Source organism: Vigna radiata, mitochondrion (genome assembly GCF_000741045.1).
Source record: "Vigna radiata mitochondrion, complete genome".
Lineage (NCBI taxonomy): Eukaryota > Viridiplantae > Streptophyta > Magnoliopsida > Fabales > Fabaceae > Vigna > Vigna radiata.
The window spans coordinates 169,273-189,936 of NC_015121.1; the positions used below are offsets into that span (position 1 = coordinate 169,273).

The 20,664-nt window shown below is 44.5% G+C and overlaps 2 non-coding genes across 2 annotated transcripts, besides 1 other annotated feature; both read left to right on the plus strand.

Moving 5' to 3' along the window:
• Positions 1-180: part of a sequence feature (region of chloroplast-derived DNA) that runs on past the window's edge.
• Positions 181-16,175: 15,995 nt separating this feature from the next.
• On the plus strand, positions 16,176-16,249 carry trnF-GAA. Its single transcript has one exon. It is a non-coding gene; the product is annotated as a tRNA-Phe (tRNA).
• A 258-nt stretch (positions 16,250-16,507) lies between these two features.
• On the plus strand, positions 16,508-16,582 carry trnP-TGG. Its single transcript has one exon. It is a non-coding gene; the product is annotated as a tRNA-Pro (tRNA).
• Positions 16,583-20,664: the final 4,082 nt, after the last annotated feature.

Genomic DNA, 20,664 nt, shown 5'->3' on the forward strand with positions numbered 1-20,664 from the left:
GTTTTTTGGGTGTAATAGTGGAAAAGTTTACAGATAAGTAACCCTTACTGCCACTCTACAGAACCGTACATGAGATTTTCACTTCATATGGCTCCTCGTTGAATTCTTTTGAAGTCATTGGATCCGTTTCCTAGTTCGGTTCGAGAATCTCCCCCCTTCTTCTATCCCGTTCCGAAGCGTTCTGCTCATTGAGTTTTGTAAAAGGTTCCGGTCTTTCTTCGGTGAATCTCGAGGTCTTTCTAATGGCTGCGCTCAGCCTAATGTTATCTACGTTGACCCTTCTCAGACTAGTTTACAACTAAGAGGACGGTTTTCAAAGCAAGTGGAAAAACGGCTTGTTACAGTGAATCCGAAAGTAGGCATATCCGCTGTTGCATAGTTATATATTCCTCTAATCGCTAATCACTGCTTGAGTGTGACTATCCCATCCTACATGGGTTTAAGGCTGAAAGAGGGCTTTCTGGCGAAAAGGAGGAAAGCATTGGTTTCTTAGTTCTAACTAGGAATTCAAGATTGAGAATGAATATAAAGCCAGATTACCGCTTTTTCTAGTAAGCAAGCAGCAAGCAAGGCAAAACCTTTCATTCTTCCGTCTTGAAAGCGAGTGAGCAAGCCCGTTTTCAAGCCAGTTTCATTCCATCCTCTTGGGAGTTTCCAACCTAGTCCTAAGGGCAGGGTTTGCGGGTAGGCAACTTGACTGCAAGCTAGAAGCGACAGAGCCGATTCTTAAGTTGAAGTACCCGACCAGTAGTATGACCTAATCGATTTAGTTAACTTCATAAAGATACAGAATGCCTTTCCATTCAGGGTAAGAATATATGAAAATTGAACTGAAAACAAAAATCTCAGTCTCAAGGGAAGTTAGTACTTTCATCAGCCGAAGAAGGCTGAATATGATCACTTGATTTAACTCCAGCGAGCCATAGAGCAGCTTTGAGGTTCCCAAGCGGTAAAGACCATACAGGAGTTTAATGCTCACGGAAATGAGTTTTCTTTCCCACTTGCTTTGCGGGAATTGAAAGCCTCTTTGCTATACTAGCCCTTGACCTGTGAGTGAGCCTAGACTCTCTCTATTCGAGTGAGTTCCACTTCTCTTGAAGCGTAATACCCTTACTGCTAGTTTCCTATTCCCGAATCTAAGGGTTAGTTGAACCTTCTTCGGCCTCATTCATCTTAAGCCTCCCCAAGCCCCTCAGTCGAATTCTTGGCATCATAGAGGCATGGTCTAGTTTTTACTACCTCTGGTATTCTATCATTCTTTCCTAAGGAAGCCAGTCAGTGGCAGTCAATCTAGTCTGTGTAGCCAGTAACTTATCTTATAAATTCTTTAAGAGTCTAACTTTCTACTACTAATTAAGAATAGGTAAGAAAGTACTATAGCTTAACTTAAGAGCAAGTTCCAGTTTTTGGGGAAGAGGAGTGAAAGCAACTCGGTAATTGAATTGATAAAGATGTGATGTGGAAGCAGGAATGCCCAAGTTCTTTCCCTATGTTTACCTTGTGTTGTGACTACGGTGGGATGGATTGCTTATGCTGATCGAGTAAGTTATCCCCTCTGCCCTTCCCTTTCTTGTTGGAATAAAGCATCTTTCCACTTTCTGGGCAAGGCTCAATCTGATCAAGCAAGTCTCCGGCGGAGTTGGAACCTCACTGGCTTTCTCCGGCTTTTAAGAATGCCAACTCACTTTGATAGCCGAGAGAAGCCATCTCTATGGACGAGAGTTTCGGATGCGCTAAGTGACAATGGCTTGGCTATGACCAGATGTTGCAGTCTTGAAGCTAGCGTTATCACCTCTTTACTTCCATTACTGGACGGAATTCGCTAGCGACGATGCAAACCTTATCCCTTTCTTCCAACAAGGCCCTCTTAGATTGGTAGCATTTCATTCCTCCCCAATCAAAAAGAGTCTACAATGAGGGTCAGCTGGCAGGTGTGACCACTTACCGTGCTCTTACAATATCTTTTATAAGAGAAAGAGACATGGAAGAGAGTTTCACCAGGTCTCCTTCCTTTTCTCTGCACTCCTGTTGCTTGCCTTACTCGGGCATTCAGCCTTAGGGCAAGCGGGTGAACTCTGATCCCGACTCAATGATAGATATCAGGTTAGAACCACCAGTCAGATAAGGGGATAAATCCTCATCAAGCATAACGGCTTTGATCACTAAGATAAGATAAGATAGGATCTCCTGTTCAGGCTAATCAATCAACTCAATCTTTCACAGCTTCCTCAGTGCGGAATAGAGCAAGCCAAGCCAGTGAATTGATCCTCACTAGGAAGATTGGTAGGACGGGAGGATAGTTGTACTGCTTGCGGGGATACCTCAGCATATAGATTGGATTGTGGAAGGTTGATCTCGAGATTGGCTTTCAAACTATGTTCTAGTTCATACCGTGTAAAAGAACAGGACTTTCCTCATTTCGATTGATGGAATTAGCCATTCTGCTCTATTGGGTTCAAGTCCTTCTGGATTGGGTGAAGATGGAAGAGATTGGTGGGATACCATTGGGTGGAACTCACTCGAAGCAGGAAATCTTAGAAAATAAGCGAGACCTCATCCGAGGAAATAGAGGGTTAGGTTGGAAATGATTCAACTAAAGCTCCCTTTATTAGATCAAGTCACTATCGTATCGGGGCGGATTGCTATCAGGTATAGGATTTCATCCTGCCGCTTTGAAGACCGCACAAACCCTCGCTGAGGGAGACATAGGAAAGGAAGGAACTTCGGTTTAACGACTTGCCCTTTTCCATTCAAGTCTTCTTTCTATCTAGGCTTCAAGCTCCGTGATTGGATTCATCACTAATCTGTTACGATCACCTCATTAAAGACCTAGCTTCCTTTCATTGCTTGCCCTTGAACTAAGGGATTCCGTGAAATTGGATATTAGTTATGCAACATAACCAGGAGAGACTTTTCCCTAGCAAGCTCCTACAGCAGCTTATCTAACTGGAAGGGTTCTTTCATATTTCCTTCTTCTTGCTTCCCTTCTGCGCTTGCCTCTGCCTTCTTATTCACCAAACCTTCTGATTCTCGTTTCCTCATTATCCCATTCCCTGTAGTAAGAAAGGGGGGAACCTTCTCTCTCAAAGAAGCTAGTCTAGTAAGGAGATACTTATAAAAGAAAACAAAGAAGCTAGCTATATAAGGAAGCAATCGCGCGCATAGCACTCAAGCAAGGGTGCTGTAGGGAAGAGAGGAGATAGAGCACAGCGCTCAGAAAGAGGCTAAGCTAGGGTTGCTACTGGTTTTGAGGTCATCGATGAACCCAGTTCCCGCTCTACCTTTTCGGCTTAGTCACTCTCTCGTCGTTCCGATTAAAGGATTGAACAAGAAGAGTTGCTACGTGTAACATAAAGAAGACTTTGAACCTGGGCTTCCTATAACAAGAGAAGAAGCCATTAGTAGTCCAGGTTAGGCTTTCGGTTTCATACCAATTGACCTATTCTGATAGCAGAGTTGTGTTAAAACCAAACCAATAAGAGTTGTATGTGCAATGACCTAGTCTTTGCTTGCAACCCAGTCAACATCCTCGGTTTAGCAGTCAAGTGACCAGTTCAGTCATAGGTCTTCGTTATTTGAGTCGGTTTAGTTACAATCTCAGTCCACGGTGCATCCCGAGCACCATTCGTAAGGGCCACCTCCGGACCTTACCTTAAGGTATTAAGGAAGAATCGCCTCTATGTAAAGAAAGAGAAATGCATAAGTTCAATATTGGTGTCAGCTTGACTTCCTCTTACTCGACTGCCAAGAAGAGGTACGTAGTTGCTCGACCGAAGCGAGTACAAAGTCGACTTATAGGGAATATAGACAGGTATGAAATGGCTCGACTGGTCTCACTGTCAGGGTTGGAGTTAGAAGGGGCAAGAATTGCGCTCTTGTCGCAGTTCTCTTATTCGCAGCTTTCATCTGCTGCAACAAAGTCCGTCTTACTAGGATTTGACCTTCGACTGGGAATTGATCTTTCCTACGCCCACGCGAGCGAAAGGGCTCTCCGAAGAGAGGAAGAAGAATGAATTCCTCTGCGGTCGTGAAAGGGTATTTCTTTTTTACAGTTAATAAAATTTTTTGCACCAAGAGAACATTTCAAATACGATGCGCTTATTTGCATAAGTCTGGCTTGCTTAGAAAGGAAATGGAATTCTTTTAAAGTCTTTCCGCTTCGCTCCTTATTCATATTCATTAAGGTTTAGGCGTCGGCCTTACGAAGGCTAATTTCCACACTTTGATTAAGGAAGTAGAGATCCTAAAAGAAAAGTCTCCTATTTTCTTCGCATCTCGAAATGAAAATGAGTTCTTGTAGAAAGGAGAAAAACGAAGAGACCTTATCCGGGATAAGAGTCAGGGGCGTAGCGAGCAGCAAATCCTTATGTTCGGGCACAGTCTTCTTTTCTCCTGACACACTACCTACCCCGTCTCTGCCTTCTTTGTGTTAGTGTTCGTGAACTTCCTCCCTCCTTCGGGTGAATGAAGTTGATTGACCTAGCCTACATTCCATATTAGAGTGAGGTCTTGACATCCTTTTCCTGGGTACTATCCCAAAAGGAAGTCACTAGACTGAAAGGAGAGGTACGAAGTCATACTCTCTTATTTTTACGAGTAGGAGATTCGATATTGGGCTTATTACGGATGTGGAGTCAGAGGCTAAGACAGCCCTTCTTCCCTTCTTGATTCATCCCTTGCCGCAGTATCATACCTAGTGAAAGAAAGTCATCAGTCAGTAGCGAGCCGAGCCTATTAGCTATTATAGCCAAGGACCTATCTCTATCTCTTCTATGAAAGGCTCTTTCTTTTATCAGACTTCAGGCTATCACTCTCTTCCGGGCATTAGCAAGCAATCCAGACATCAGGAGCATTGATATCTGCCGAGCCGGTAAGAAAGCTGTCTGGTCCCGAAATCCGGTAACAGAAGGATTCCGCTAGTCTCTGAATAGAGAAACAATCAGTCTGTGATAAGCATAGCATCAGATAGCTGTACAAGACAGAAGTAGCTAGTTCAGTAAGCCTACTATACTACGATCAGCAGTAGCATAGTAGCCATCCAGTTCGGCTATGATATGTATCTTCCTGTAAGAAGCATCAGCAAAGGTCTCTTTTCTTTTGGACTTGAACCTCCCCCTTTCTCTAAGAATAAGGTAAGCATTTCTTTATCTAGTAAGTAACTTAGTTTAGTTAACTAAGTCCTTTTTCTAAGAACCATGTTCTGTTGACAAAGCGGAAATGCCACACACACACTCCTCTCAGATAAAGTATTTACAGATAAGCTCGGCACCTTACGGCCATGTGCCTAGGATCCCAATCTTCTGAGTGCTCTAAGGATTAAGCCCAAATCCTATAGGAATTTAAGATACCACACTAAGATCGGTGAATCTATCAGGCACACTCCAAAGTGATCCAACCATTCCGGTCTATAGATTCATTAAGAGAACTGAAACACATGCAGGAAGAAGCACATAGACCATAGGGAGGGTGACAATTCATTTCTCACCAGTTGTTCCCATTTCACCTAGGAGAATATCACCTGATTGGGTTGCCGTAAAGTACAACTAAGGGCTTTTCCCATCCCTCTAAATTGATCCGGTTTTATGCCGGAGATGACGGGCTTCTTTATTTTCAAAAAAAGTTTGGGTTAAGAGCTGCTGTTGAGGCTCTCTGTTGCAAAGAATTTCGTTACTCGCTTATCGGAAGAACCCTTATTTGGTATGAAAACTTCGCCTGGGGATCCCGACATGGTGTTTTATACAAGAGTTCGGAGCAAGAAAGCCCTATCCAGGATGGAATCCATGAATGGAGTGACTCCTATAATGAATGGGCAAGACTCTTTTGCCCTCAATGTTATGTTCTCCTAGAACCAGCTCTTTCCTCCTATACCTCTTGGGATTGGGGCGAAAAGCATGGATCGCTAGTCGAAGATCCCAGAGTTATCTTTACTTCTTTCTGCTGATGGTAAAATGAACCACTTTGCTTATCACAGTTAGTTCGATTTTCTTTGATCCTCATCTCGTTCGGCAGCTAGTTCCTTTATTACGTCGTTCCGTTCAAAGAGTCATTCTGCTATCTGCTGGTGCCATTGGAAGTCCACAGTGACTCTGTTGAGTGGCAACAGGTGGTTGGCATAACGTAGGTGGGGGCTCATGTTGAAGTCCAATACATCCCCAAGCAAGGGGACAAAAGTAAAATCTCCACATCTATATAATGCTGGGCAAGGTGCGAAATACCATTTTATTCTTAGAACGTAAGCTCTACTTACTTCATAGTGAGAACGGATTTCCTATAATACGTGAATTGGGATAGCTTGAATATGACTATCCATTCCTTCGTCCCATCGATGCAATCTTCTCTGCTGTCTACGGTATTCCCACATTGATGGAAGAGGACGAAAATATACTCATTTCTGCCCTGAGCCTGACCTTTTTTACTATCAAATATAGACGATGACAAGGAACGTAGCTACTTATATGAAAGAGAAGCGGCCAAAAATAGAGTTAGATATTTCCCGGGAAAGCAAAAAAATAAGGAGAATATCGTCAACCTTGGATTAGCATCGGATGCCCTATATGAGTGAAAAAGAGTTTGAATTAGCTGCTTACCAGCGAACTACGTACTTTCCGCTGCGTCCCCAGGTATGTAACTCGCTCTAGACGAACGTGGGCTGACTTGGGATTTTCCTCTCAAGCTGTCCTTAAAGTCAATCTAATTCCAGTCTTTTAATTGGTAAAATGAAGGGGAGCTAGCCGCCACAAAGGCTTAACTACCAAGAGAGACGTATAAATTATCTAAAAAAATATAAGCTACAGTTCCCCGATCCGGATGTGGAATCCTCTGCTTCGAAAAGCCTTGGAGAATCGCTCGATGGCAAGACTGTCCGAATACGACGTAGTCTATGTCACTCGGACAGCAATAAAAGGAAGCGCACTTGCTGATTATCTAGCATATAAGGCAATTGATGATTATGAGCCGATGAATTTCCTGATGAGGTGGCGCCTCTATCGCGAAAGTAGAATAGGAGGAATCGATAAGTGGGTCATGAAGTTTTATGGCGCATCCAATGCCTTGGGTCATGGGATAGGAGCGAGGTTGTCCTTAGCAAGGGAAGGCGGGGGAATAGAAAAAAGACTCGGGGGTTAGGACAGGCGAGACCTAAGCCAACCAGCTTAAGTAGTCATGAATTGGGTAAAACATTGGGGACAGGAGCACTAGAAGAGGTCTTCTTTTGAGAAGAGCTAGAAACCCCCCTTAGCCAGCCTATGTATGGAATGTAAAATAACCGGGTCGGAAAAGAGGGAACCTAGAATGTCTTTTTACCGTCTTAGTCTTAGCCTGCCTTTTCAGCTACTTAATGACCGAGGGGGCATGAGAGCCCAAGAGAGAAAGGATTGATTCCCATAATAGGACCAACCGTAGGCAGGATTCTATATTGCACGACCCATCGCTCTGAGAGTGATAGGACAAATTGATAAGAAAAGCCTTCTGTACGCTTCCCAGAGTAGCATGGCGGAAGATTAGAGAACAGTAGAATGCACAAGCCAGCAAGCGGAGAGCTGAATCAAAGACAAAAGAAAGATGTCAAGTGCAGATGTTTACTTTTTTTATCCCCTATGCCGGAAGGACAGTTCGGAAAGAAGCATTTCCCGGGCGTAAGCACAAACTACAACTCGACTCGGCCTATCATAAACGGAAAGAGCTATGGTTTGGGTTGCATGAAAGCTATGGCCAAGGGGCCTGCAAGCTTTTTCTCCTGCATCAAGGAAAAATGGGAAATCTTAGTATTTAAGTAGGTCGGGAAGAGGTTGATTCCACTTTGTGGTCTATGCGCGGGGAAGAACTTCTTGCTTTAAAGAGCTGATCCCTTGACACCGGTCTAAGTCCGTCAGACTCTCGGATCGAAGCTTGCAGCTGATCCTTTCTTATCCGCAGGTGGTATTTAAGGAATTGACTACTGACAAACGAGAAATCTTTCATTTCGAGATGACAGCTTCTTATTAACAGACAGAGACTGCTTTCCGCGCCCCATATCCATTGAGGACTCAACCCCAGCTCGCTTAGCTGCCTTACACGCGCCTTATCATGGTCCGGGGATCAGTACTGCTTTCCGGAACCGGATTGATAGTCCAAAGCTGACAAAGCACCGCCTCTGTCTCTTGCTCATCAAGTAGTGGTGGCTGATGGAACGACACCGTAGCAACAAGAGTCAGTTCAGAAACTACGTATGGAGAACTACTTCCCTGCCCCTTCACCTTCGTATATTAGCCGCTTATGGGGCCCAATGCAATGTTCGAATTACCGAATTCATGTTCTTCACCTCACCGGCAAAGAGCCAATTCAGAGCAAAAAAGAGACTATTGCCCCTCGGACAGAGCTGTTCATACTGTGATGCTAGGCCGGGTGGGATTCTCTCTCTATCTAATATGAATAAAGTGATGAATCCAGTGGATCCTTTGCCACTTCCCTCAGTAGCTGGGAAGGCAGGCCCTTAGCTTCAACTAGTTAAGTTTGAGTATTTCTCAGGAGTAGTTGCATTGCTAGTAGGCATAAAATAAGTAGTGCGTTAGCTTATCTGTTCATTTTTAAACAACCCTTGTTTGTGCTCCTTTATCTTTATAAGCCGCTCTCGCTAGCAGGGAATCTAGTTCAGCAAGGTCCATAGGGTGAGCTCGCTTGAAGCTGGGGCGCGTCTGGTGGTATCGTATATAAGATTACGACTTCATTTAGAAGCGATCTGTTCATCTAACTAGAAATTTAATAAGAGAAGAAAGTAGCGGATGAAAGGTATGCCACATAGGCTAGCTTTCCTCGCCTGCATGCCTTGTGGAAAATTTGTAGACTGTCAATTGTGTATGTATAAAGAAGAGTCACGCTCTTGAAGCTCTAATAAATAGGCAACATTAGTTCGAATCCGAATTGGGGGCATCGTCTTGGAGTCTTACGAGAATGAGAACTCATTTTCATTTCTGACTCATTCTCTTTGATTGCTTTACTTGAAGTCGCCCTTTTTCCTTATCCTTTGTTTCTCACACTAAGCTCTTCAATCCTTTCTTTTGTGCATCTTTCTCCCATGCTTTCTCTGTTGGTCAACAACCAACCACATCTATAGTGAGTTCTATACTAACTACTCCGTGCAGGAATCTCTTGATGGAGGGAATTTGGATTTCTCATAGCAATCAATGTGGAACTGGTTGGATAGCGTATTTCAAGACAATCAAAGAGGGTGGCTATTCCTGGGTTTCTTATACATCGTCTATCTCTGTTACGCCTTGATCTTGCACCGAAAAGATCGTAAAGAACTCGAAACCAAGATGATTTAAAAAGATAGGATCGAATAAATCGAGTTCCACTATTCTTGGAAAGGCGTCAAAGTCCGTATGCGATGCACCCCTTATCAGAAACCTGGACGCCATCCCTGCCCATGGAGTATAAGTGGGAGTTTCCTTTCCTTCTACCTCTTTCGGGCTTGTATACTAGAAGTAGTATAATATACTTTACTTGGAGGAATACTAGAATAGGGAGTTCACTTAATCCAATTACAGCCCTAAGGTAAGGCTAACAAGTTTTCAAGCTGATAAAATAAATCCGGCAGGAAAGGAGGAAATCAAATGGCAATCTCTGAGTCTGTGTGAGACCTTATATTATAATAGCCAGTTCCATTGGGCCTTCCCCTACATCTAATCCAGTGGAAGTTGTCGTTCCCGGGCCAGTAGCTTTGAAAGCCTAAAAGAAGGATTCTATTTCGGGTCCATCAAATACAAACGCAAGCTAAGGAAGTTTGAAAGCTATAGTTATAGTATTTGAATTTCAATAGAGCCCAGTCAAATTCTCTTTTCTTTCCTGCCTATTTCCTTTACCTCGGTGGGCAGCTAACGAAATCTCATAGAAAAAGAAAGGGGCTGGTTAACGAGTCTAACTAAGATTCGACTTGAATGATGTTTTTGGTGTTATTGGACAGAATTGTTGCCCTTTTTCCACGCCTCATTTTTCAGAATATGATTATGAGCTGCAGAACGCTTGAAGCTGGAATTTTAGCATTGAATACAGAATCTTTTTTGATTTATTGCCATCCAAATCTGCCACTTCTTTGGCGAGCCCTTTGTCATCCTTAGGTTATTTGTGGATCGGGTTCAGTCTTTATGAAGAAGGTAAGGTCTCTCGTTGAGGCGCCGTCAAAGCCGACTTTTGTTTCTCAAAAGTGGAACAAATAACCTCGGAGATATGGATTGAAAGGCATTCCTCGTCCCAGCCATAAATCAATGGGTAAAGACGGGCGCAGCCAAATCAACCATTTCCTATCAAGACTGGGAGAACGGCGATTTTACAATCGACCAAGAGACAACTATCCTACCCCTCCAATCCTACAGAAGGTCATATATGAACCTCTGTACGGTATATTGAAACCGAATGGCACTTAAGCCATGGGGATGAAAGTCGTTACTGAGACAACGGATCGACAAAAGAAAGACCGGTACCATCTGACTCCTTTCGATATAAATTCTTTATCTCTCCCATCTGGAAGCTCATTTTTCAACACTCCAGGAAAGTGAAAAACAGGCTCTGCTCCCGAGAAGCAAATGCATCTTCTCAACTGGAAGAAAGTAGGCTTGTGAACCAGAGATAGAACCTGGTGAATGCGTAAGCGCAGTGCCTTTCGTAACTATATATTATACCATACCTTCTTCCTGGCCGGCCAAGCTCTTTTCATTTACAACCCTTTCCTTTTCCGATCTCTCCGTTTGCAGTTCCTGCAGCTTTCCCCCCGGTGAAAGATCAATTGGTTCGCTCGATCTGGAATGGAACCGGATAATATGAAATGGGCTCTCGACCCAGGCCTTGCTTTTCAAAGAAACCAGTCCTATCGTATCGACTAAGGTTTCCCATCCTAGCCTATCCCGGTGTCTGCTACCGAAAGAGAGAATCGGTCTAAGTGCAGCTCAAAACCAGCCCAACCTCTTCATGGTCACATCCCCTTATCCGACGCTTTTCGTGTTGTTGCATGTGCCTTACGGTATCCAGATCCAGTCCTCTCTGCTTCCTATGATTGAAGTGAAGATCCGCAATGTCTGCTTTCCTTACTCTAACAAGTAAGCAAGTCAACTACCTTGGTAAGAAAAAAAAGGATTGAATAATAGAACTGGGGACTAGAGGCCTCTCCGATTGAGAGGATAAAGTCTGTGATTCAAAAACCAAACCAGTTGTTAGAGCTGGGTCGGATAGGCAATCAACATGATTGGTCCCGACCCAGTTTAAGTAGTTGGGTGTGAGTGCGCTTCTTCAATCTAGGTAAGCGAAAGCAAGCAGTAGATCGAGAAAAGAAAGAATACGGATTGCAACCTACAGATGAAGAATAGAATTCAATAAGAAGAGGAATCAATCGTTCAGTGATCGCTACGCTTGATTGGGGCAGGCTACCCACACTGTTTTGGCTAAAAAGCCATCTCCTTGCCTCACAGTTTACCTACTCAAAAGTAAAGACAAAAAAATATGTCTAAATAGCTCCGGTGGAGCTTCGCGGGGATCGTACGTCAGCCAAGGCCTTAGACCGGAGTCCCTGCAGGTTCTCAGCTTCTGTTCTTTCAGAACCTCCTCGGTGCCTCTTCCTGGCTACTCCACTCCCAGTCGGGATGGGTGCCACAGCTTGTACTGGCTAATTCTTTATATATAACCTATCTTTCCATTTGAAGGAGTCTATCCCACAGCTGAAGTCTGAAACACTACTATATCGGACGAAAAGTCTTTCCCGGCCTCACTGAGTGGATCTGGTGCCCACACTTTAGATAGTCCTTTTAGCTTGATTGGAGGATGTGCCCAAGCTTCTTTTGCTAAAGCACATCTCCTGTCTGAACCCTTGACCGATTCGAAATGAACAAACCCACATTTTTTAAAGAGATGATCGAGTCTGCCATCCTAGGCGGTTCTCCCGTAGCGTCTCTACCGGCAACTTTCTAAGGTTCAGGTTTGTCTGCCTATCCTAGGTGACCATCTTCGTCTACTACAACTAGGGGTGTGTGCCATAGAGTGTGGTTCCAGGCGCATTTCCAGTTTTGATAGTTGTTGTCCTTCCTCTGTGATTCAAGACAAAGAGTATAGGCTAGAGTGGCTTTCCCGAGTGAAAAAAAGGTCTAGTGGAATCTCCGAACGAACACTTCGAATCTGTATGCTCGTGCTTTCCGGGAAGGCTGGTCCGGTTAGTCCTTCTCCAATTAGCATCTCGCCTGATCGTCCGCTGAATAAATCGCACATGCTCCAAGGACTTCACGGAATTAGGAGGCACACAGGTAGGTATACCAAGAGAAATGCGGGTAAGCCACGGGGTAAATAACCCCTTCATAAAAGCATGCATTTCCAGACAAGAAGATTGATTGTGGAGGAATTGTCCACATGATGAACCAAACGGAGCTTGAGGGGCAGAGTGAAGTTACCATTTTAGGAGCAGATGTCCCGGCTGGTAAGGGAAATGAATGAAAGAAGCTTCTCCAATAGGAGGCATGTGTTGAGCATTTGTTTCCTTTGGCAGCTGAAGTTCCAGTGCCATTTGAGTAAGGAAGATTGGCCAATCTGAATGACTCCCTGTGAGACTTTGAGAGCAGATGTATTAGTAGTTCCATTTCTAGTTGAAAACAACAAATTAGAATTCAATCACCAAGTGGATATCTCGATAACTAAAGGTGCCAAGCCTCGGATTCGACTTGAAATGAGGATAAGGGTTCCAGCTAGATATGTATGATTCACCCGGTACCTGGTATTGGTAGTAGCATCCGTCTCTGTCCCCTCCCTCTGTATGAGTAGAGAGGCTGAGGGTAGGTCTACTAAAGGGCTACTCCACCGGACGATTGTTGTCTTCTTTCAATAATGCTTTGTTGGTCACCGCTGCGAGGCATCGCCTGTTGTACAGTTGCTTTAGCCTAGGAGCCAACCTAGCTAAGGTTCACTCCTTTTTTTTATTTCCTTCCTTGAGGATGAGGACTTTTCATTCGATAAAGGACTTGAGATAGACAATTGCAGTGAGTCTTATCCCGGGTATGGGACCCTAGGCCCTGAATCTATTATAGTGTTATAAGTCCTCTTTCTTTATTTGCATAACCTCGCATCACACACAACAACAGGCATGGTTGCGCACCAACCGGAGTCGGTCCTTGCATTCAAATAGGGGAGCTCTCAAGCTCGATATTTTCTTTCTCGGTTGATACCAGCACACAAGGATCTTCCCTATGAACAGGAGGCAAGATTTCCGCAGCTCCGAACTTTGACCACGAAACAGAGAACAAGGCTGAAAAGAAGCTTTCTTCACTTTGACGATCCTAGTGTGAGTGGATGCGTAGTTTGAAAGTATTTCCACCTGAACCAGGGTCGTGCTGAACCTTTTTCTGGCTGACGTTCCTTGGAGGTCCACATGGACTTAGAATGAGGAAGTAAAGCATCGAATTCCATGTGTTCAGCATGGATTTCAAGATGAGGAATAGCACAAAAGAGGAAGCGTCCGGCATGAGAGATGGCTTCAGACTCGACCTGAAAGGTGCCAGTTACATCTATTGGACCAGACGGAAATACAAGCTTTCTTGTAGCATGCATGGGTTCGACGTATTCTTTTGCTTGAATTCGACTAGATCCCTTACCGCCTAGTAGTTATCACTGGTAGGCTACCGGGGAAACTCGGTGGAGCCGCTGGTGGTTCTGTGTCTCTTTTGCCCTTAGTTGGCGCCCTAGTCGACCTCTTCTCTTTATCCATTCCACTTTCTGTAAACCCCTTACTCTGTGTCTCGCGCTTTTCAGCCTGAATTCCATTCCCGTAATTATTCTATTATATGAAACTACATACATCAATTAATAAAATAGTATAGTAATAGAAGATAAGATAGAGTCTTACTTACAAGTGGCCCTTTCGGGGACTCTTGGGTGAGACTGGAAAGCAAGACGGATTATACCCTTCCCTTCGTGCCCCTCACCCGAGGTCACCAGTTGTCCATTCAATCCGATCGGGGAATAAGCCAAGACCATCCTTCCGAGGGTTAGGTTCAAGGGTTGATTCGAAGACGCATCTCCTCTCTTCGGGAAGCTAACAAATAAAGAAAGCTTTTGGCCTCCCTCTGTATGAGCCTTTTCGCTAATATGCTCGGAAAGTAAGGGTTCCTTGCTTGTGGAGTTCCTTCTTGGATTGAGGGAGTACGGAACCAAGCCCGGTGTTCTCTCCCATTAAGTTAAGCAATTTCGAAATGAATTCAAGGCTTGCTTTTAGAGCAATGAAGCTGAAAGATGAATTGAGAAGATCCAGAGCGAACTAATGAGTTTGAGTTCATGAGGTTTAGAAGCTAAATTGCACGAGCATTAGAGTAGCTAGGATTTGATACGAGTGAGACGAAGACTCGATGGTTCTGACAGACCAATCTCGACAAATAACATAAATTGGACAGTAACGAATACGAATTCATTCCATTCGAAATTCTTTGTCTCTCGACTTCTAATTTGAAGGTTTTTATTCCATTGTTGAAAATCGAAGTTGTGTAACGCATATAGTTATCGATTGATAAGTTACTTCGTTTCCAAGCTTTTCCGTAAGTCAATCCAGCTCGTCTTTATTCTCTTATTCCATTCATGAGTTGCTAACTTACTATTTATCAATAGTGTGATTTTTCTCAGGTGACTGATCGAGTTGAATCAGAAATTCACAGATAGGGGAATGGCCTGCTCTAGATGCTCTCGAAGCAGTCGTAAGCCTAAGGTAAGGTTTGAAATCCTTAGGTTTAGCCTAGCCCTTTATCGAGCGAAGAAAATGGAAAAAAATCCCGCCGTGAAAGTGGCACGAACCGGGATATCCTCTCGGAAAGAGAAAGGCATTAGCCAATCCCAGGAACGGAGCGTAGAAGGTATGAGTTCGACACCCGCTTAGCCCATAGCTTTATGGCTTAGAAGAGTCGCTGGCATTGGCTCTTTGCTTTAGGGACAGTCGATCAAGGGGATGACGGAAGATGGCAGAGAATGTAGAAGATAGCCACAGACAAGGGCTTTCGGCAAAGAAGGTGTAGGCGGAATAAGCTGTGATTGGATTGGACAAAAGAAATGCCTTTTTTTTGACACCATTGCATTGGTCCATGCCTCTCTCATTCTAAAAGTAGCTGTCTCCATCCCTTCTATGAGCAGGGCTTTTAACCTCGGATGCAACTAATAAACTTTTTTGTTCTTCTGTAAAGGAAAGGGGCTGGGAGTAACTACTATTACTACTAAGGGACCAAAAAACCTTTCTCGTCTGTCATGGAGAACCTTCCCGGACTCTAGCTCTACCATAGACTTAGAATAAGCGGGACTAGAGGACAAAGCATCGAGAAGAAAAGCCTTCAGAGCCAAGACCTACTCCTAAATCAGCAGAACTACGGATGAAGCAAGAACTCTCATCCTACAGACATCAAAGAAATCGCTGTCTAAAGCCAATGATTAGCGAGCAAGCAAGCCAAGCCGCAAGGAAAGGGTCACCGAAGTAGGGGACCGCAGCTAGCGAAGTGAACCGTTAGAAACCGGGGTATAAATAACAACAAGTCAGGCATGAAAGCCAAGTGAAGTGACCAGAGGGTTAGGGTGCGGCGCCAATTCTTAAATGTGGTGTGAGGCAGTCACTTCGTCACGACGAACAAAACCAATGGCAGTAAAAGCAGATGTCTGGTCTCGGTTAAGCCCAACGCTACATGGTTATGTAGCTCTTATTGGATGAAAACCCATGATACAAGAAGGTTGTATATAGATCTAGCAAATCCGTGTCTTAAGCCCACCCAGAAGGCTAGTTGGTAGAGCGATCAGTTTATCTGAATAAAGGTAGGTTCGAATCCCATTTCCTCCGGCACGGAAGTGGAACGGGCGGGCGAAATTACGTGAGAGAGAGAACCTCTTGGTGTGTGTTGGTGGAGTCCCCCGGAGGACAGAAAAGCACTACTTAGTGAGCGGAGAGCCCGTTGCGCGTTGTTTTGACCGGCCTATCTTCTTTTTATAAGCAAGCTCCCTCCGGCAGTCCCTGGGCGGCTCTCGGTTCTTGAGCATGTTGGGAGAGGAGATTAGGCGGCAGTTGAAAGAGCTGCTCGAAAGCTTGACGAACGAAAAAAGCCCTTTCTTTGAAGTTCTTAGTCAAGGGCTTTTCCCTTACTAGTCAAGTGGTCAGTAAGGTAGGGCGCTATTCGATGAAGAAAACATCATTTAGGAAAGTGGTTCAGGTAGCTCAGCTGGTTAGAGCAAAGGACTGAAAATCCTTGTGTCAGTGGTTCGAATCCACTTCTAAGCGGGCTTTGGGTCCAAAGGACAGGTAGCCGGGAGCGAGCCGGATTTTTTTTAATTCAAGTGAAAGAGGAAGCAAAAAAAAATGTGAGCGCTCCTGCACTATACGGCTTTTTGGCGTCGCCCTATCTTGCTGGAGGCATATTTTCTAAAAAAAGCGGTTGATTACTCGGATTGGTTCTCGCGTCCCTATGCCCAAAAGGATGGGCGAGTTCGGTTCGAGTCTTCATCGATCGGGTGGATCTATATGCTGAGGGGGGTGAGACGAGGTGTAGCGCAGTCTGGTCAGCGCATCTGTTTTGGGTACAGAGGGCCATAGGTTCGAATCCTGTCACCTTGATGTGAAGTGCACAGCCCGGCACAGCCTAAAGAGCACCCGTAGTCAACTTTCGCTCTTTTAGAAAGAGAAAAAAATAGACCGCCCTTTAGGATCTAAAGCAGCATTTCTTCCAAATGTTTCGGGGGCAAGCCTTAGGTTCAATTCTTTCTTGCCTATAGTAAGTAATCTTTCTTACCTTATTCTTAGGAGTTCAACTGCATTTCAGTAGTATCTAATTCACGTAAGAAAAGAGAATCAGTCTGCATGCTTAACAGCCTTCCTTGTCTGAATACCTTTGTAAATGTCAAAAAAAGGAGGCTCCCTCATGAAGCTAGGATTGAAGAAGCTGGTTCGATAGGACCAGGAGGAGTCTTTTTATTCAAAACCAATAGAGGTGGCCCATATGGATGAGTCCTTGCCCTTTTTCTTTACTTATCATCAGCGAAATGAGAATCCTAAGCCAGCTATTAAAACACATCACTTACGATACAAGTAAATCAGACTCATAAGCCATTGATTACACCATAGCAGGATCTTGGCAAGGATCTCCGGTGGGAATCCAATAGAGTGAAGCTGGACACAAACTTACGGAGCGGTGTACATAACAATTCCACTGGGAGTCCTCTGTATTATGACTGGTATGTGCAGTATTGTATTACTGTTATGAGACTTTTGATCGGTAAACCTTTCCGTTTCAATAGTAGGAGAAGAAAGCAATCTTGCAAGGGAAAACACATCCATCTTTTCTCTCTATTAACATGAAGGCCCTATCCCTCTTAGACTGGCTTAGGATTTTCCTTAAAAATCCACTCCGGCTGTATTAAGGGACTGCGCTTGAAAGGGGAAAACTCCTTTTTTGAAAGGCTTGAAAACGAGCTGGCATAGACCGGTGGTGCAAGGCCTTCGATCTAAAGGTCTTAGAAAGTTCAATTCTACAAGTAAAGGAGGGGCTCTTATTGAAACCTAGGTTGGCAGTTCCCTAGCCCCCCGCCCTCCGCGATGAAGGAAGCACTCCATTTTCCCGTGATGCGAATAGCTGGAACTGGATCGAGTGGAAAAGCATCTGTTATCAATTGGGGCATGAAGGCGATTTTGCCCGTAGAAAAAAACTACCCAATGCTAACCGTAGAGAATTTATTCATCTCATTCTATGAGTCGGAAGTCACCAACCATAACTCTTAACTCACACATAATACATTGATCATCTCACTTCCACCAGCGATGGGCATAACAAACCATCACATCACATTGACAACAATGAGGTGAGGTAATACAGTGGAAATGGAAAAGAACTTTGATTCTGAATGGTTGGATGGGACGTTTTTATCCCTTTTACAAGTGATAAAGTATGCTTCCACTTTCTATGGAGAACATATTTTGGAGACTCAAATAGTATGCCGTGCTTCTGCTCCGGATGGACTTGAGGCCTCAACATAAAATAAATTCCTTATCTTAGATAGTCTTTTTCCGTTCCTGACCCAATCCAACTCGGATCAGTTGGCAAATCGAATCCCACGGGTACTTTACTAAAAAAAGGATCCCTAAAATCATACTTTATAAGGAAGGCTAGCTTCTCGAACCAGACCAGAATCTTTTAAGCTCTATGGGCAGACTTACTATAGGTACACAGAAAGACCAAGCTAAGCCAATCTCACGTCGAAACAGGGAAATTCTAGCCCTTGAAAGCAGCCCACTTCGGAGTCTCTCACAGGAGAAGGACTTACCTTTTATCTCATTCCTATCGAGAAGACTAAGTAAGGGCGAGCTCTGACTTAGAGAGAGTTAGTTGGGTAGCTCGAAGATCAAGAAATCCTGAGTAAGGAGAGAGATTCTCCACACGAACGACCCGTCAGGTTAGAACTCACATTGGTGAATCGGACCTACACCTATCTTACACCAACAAGGAGTCGCTTTTGTTACGCAGTTCGAAAGCTTAAGCCTTCCTACATCTGCGGGCCCACCGGTTTCAAGAGTCCTCTATCCGGACTCCCCCTAGACCTCTCTCAGGCCTAGGGAACTTCTCTAAGCTCGAGAGCTCCTGTCTCCTCACTAAAAGCGTAACCGGCTCACCTCTCCCCGGAAACAAGCCAAACCAAAGCAAACTAACGACGATTCTCATGGTACGTCCGCTAGTCCCTTTGATTGGATTCCCAATCGTGCACGGCGATAATCAATTCGTAGGCCGCCTTTTGCCCCTTATTTACATTTCCCAAGTAATCACGGTTTGTGGAAAGCTCCTCCAGAACCTTCGCTATTTTAAGGCGTTTTTCCTTTCCGGGGAATCCGCCGCTTCCCCTTATTTATGCCTTTTGCTGCTCCACAATGCTCTATCCAATACGAAAGTGAAAGAAGCCCCCTTCCCTTAGGGGAATGCATCTTCCTATCCTTGATGGAGGGCGGACTCGACTTCATGTCCAATTCATTTGATCCTTGCAAGCAGTCCCATTCTTGTTATCGTAAGCTTTCTTGTGGTAAGCGGCTTTTCCTTTAGTTCTTTTGTGCTCGCCTTACCTTATTTTTGCATCTTTCTCTTTTTCGTAAGCCTTGATGAAACCGTAGCGAATGCTACAATAGCTTCGCCTTCAAGTCATCCAAGCGGATATAGGTTGTGCTATTAGTGATTGTGGTGACGAAAGCGGTGGTAATCCGGCTAAGGCATAAATAAACAGATCCTTGTGTGAGACCACAGAATTGATTGCAATGAGAGCTTACTTGAGTGTGCATACATAAGTATGTGGCCATGGGCTGATTGCCCTTTTTTAAGTGAAGGTCTGAAGTGGAAGCTTTCGAGCCCCTCAAAAGAGCCCACCCAGAGAATGACAACCATCAAAAAGTCTAAGCCCATATAGCCGATGGCCTGCCCAAATGATGTTCAGCGGTCTCTACCCAACGGAACTAAGCTTAGAAGCTTTCTACCCGCACTACCTAGACCCACAGTTCACTCACCTGAAGCCGTCTTACCGTGGAGTCAACGGAGAAAACGGTTTCGTATAATGAAACTGTTCGTCCATATGAAATTCTTCCAATTTTGTTGGCGGAAGCGAATCCACAAATGCATGCAGAGAACTCTGCAAATGCTGGAGGTGTGGCTCACCTAAACGTTCAGAAATTACAAGAACAATAGGAACAGACATTCTTGAATCAGAAACTGGAACAAAAGCAGGTCTTCTGTTCCCCGTTTTGACATAATCAACTGACGAAAGCGTGGTCAGATCGGGATTTCGATTTTGAACAGACCATCAAGACGCTAAGCTGGCAAAAGAGCTTTGAGACTTCCCGCCCGAGGATAGAATGTGAATCAATAATGAATGCGCCTAGGAACCTGATAATTTTGATTAAAGTAGTTATCCGATAGACGCGATTTTACAATTAGCGGAGGTGTCACCTTCTAAACCTACTTTTCTTGAGTCAATAGAGTACGACCTGGATCAACAAAACCCATCCCCGTCTGAGTAGAGACTTCCTAAGCTAAGAAGTTTTCAAAGCAAGGGAGGAATTCACTTCTAGCTTGATTACCGGGAAACCCTCTCTTGATAGATGAAGAACCCCTGGCCAAGCGCTCGTAAAGTGCTCCTCCAGCTGTCTGTCCCGCAGAGAGGTAGTTAGAATAGACTCCGAGACAAGAAGCTGACAGAGAAGCAAGGGTCTTGAGGGGTGAGCCCTATGACTAAAGATACACGAGCTCCTCTACACCCATTTCCTCGGAAAGCCCTTTTGCCAGCTTAGCGTAGAGAGATAGCCCCATGAAAGGAAGAATATATGGGTAGATCAAAGCCGGCTGAAGGCCAAGAATGGGATACGGGGACGAAAGCTCAGAGACCATTTGTTCAACTTCTCTACCAGAAGCGGAAGATGAACCCATATGAATTGAGTTCTAAACCACCTGATTGATATCATGGCGTAGATATAACATGATTCTATTTCTTAGCGGGAAGAGCCTCTCCAGCCTTAGGGGAGAACCAAAGACCCCTTTCTCTTCTCTACTTAGCCGCGGGCAGAAGATCTCCTCCCTATAAAGAAGGGAGCACGGTCTTCATTCGAGAGAGCTTCTTTTCAGTCTTTTCCCCGAATCAGCACGATGGTCATCTCCTTCCTACCTGACG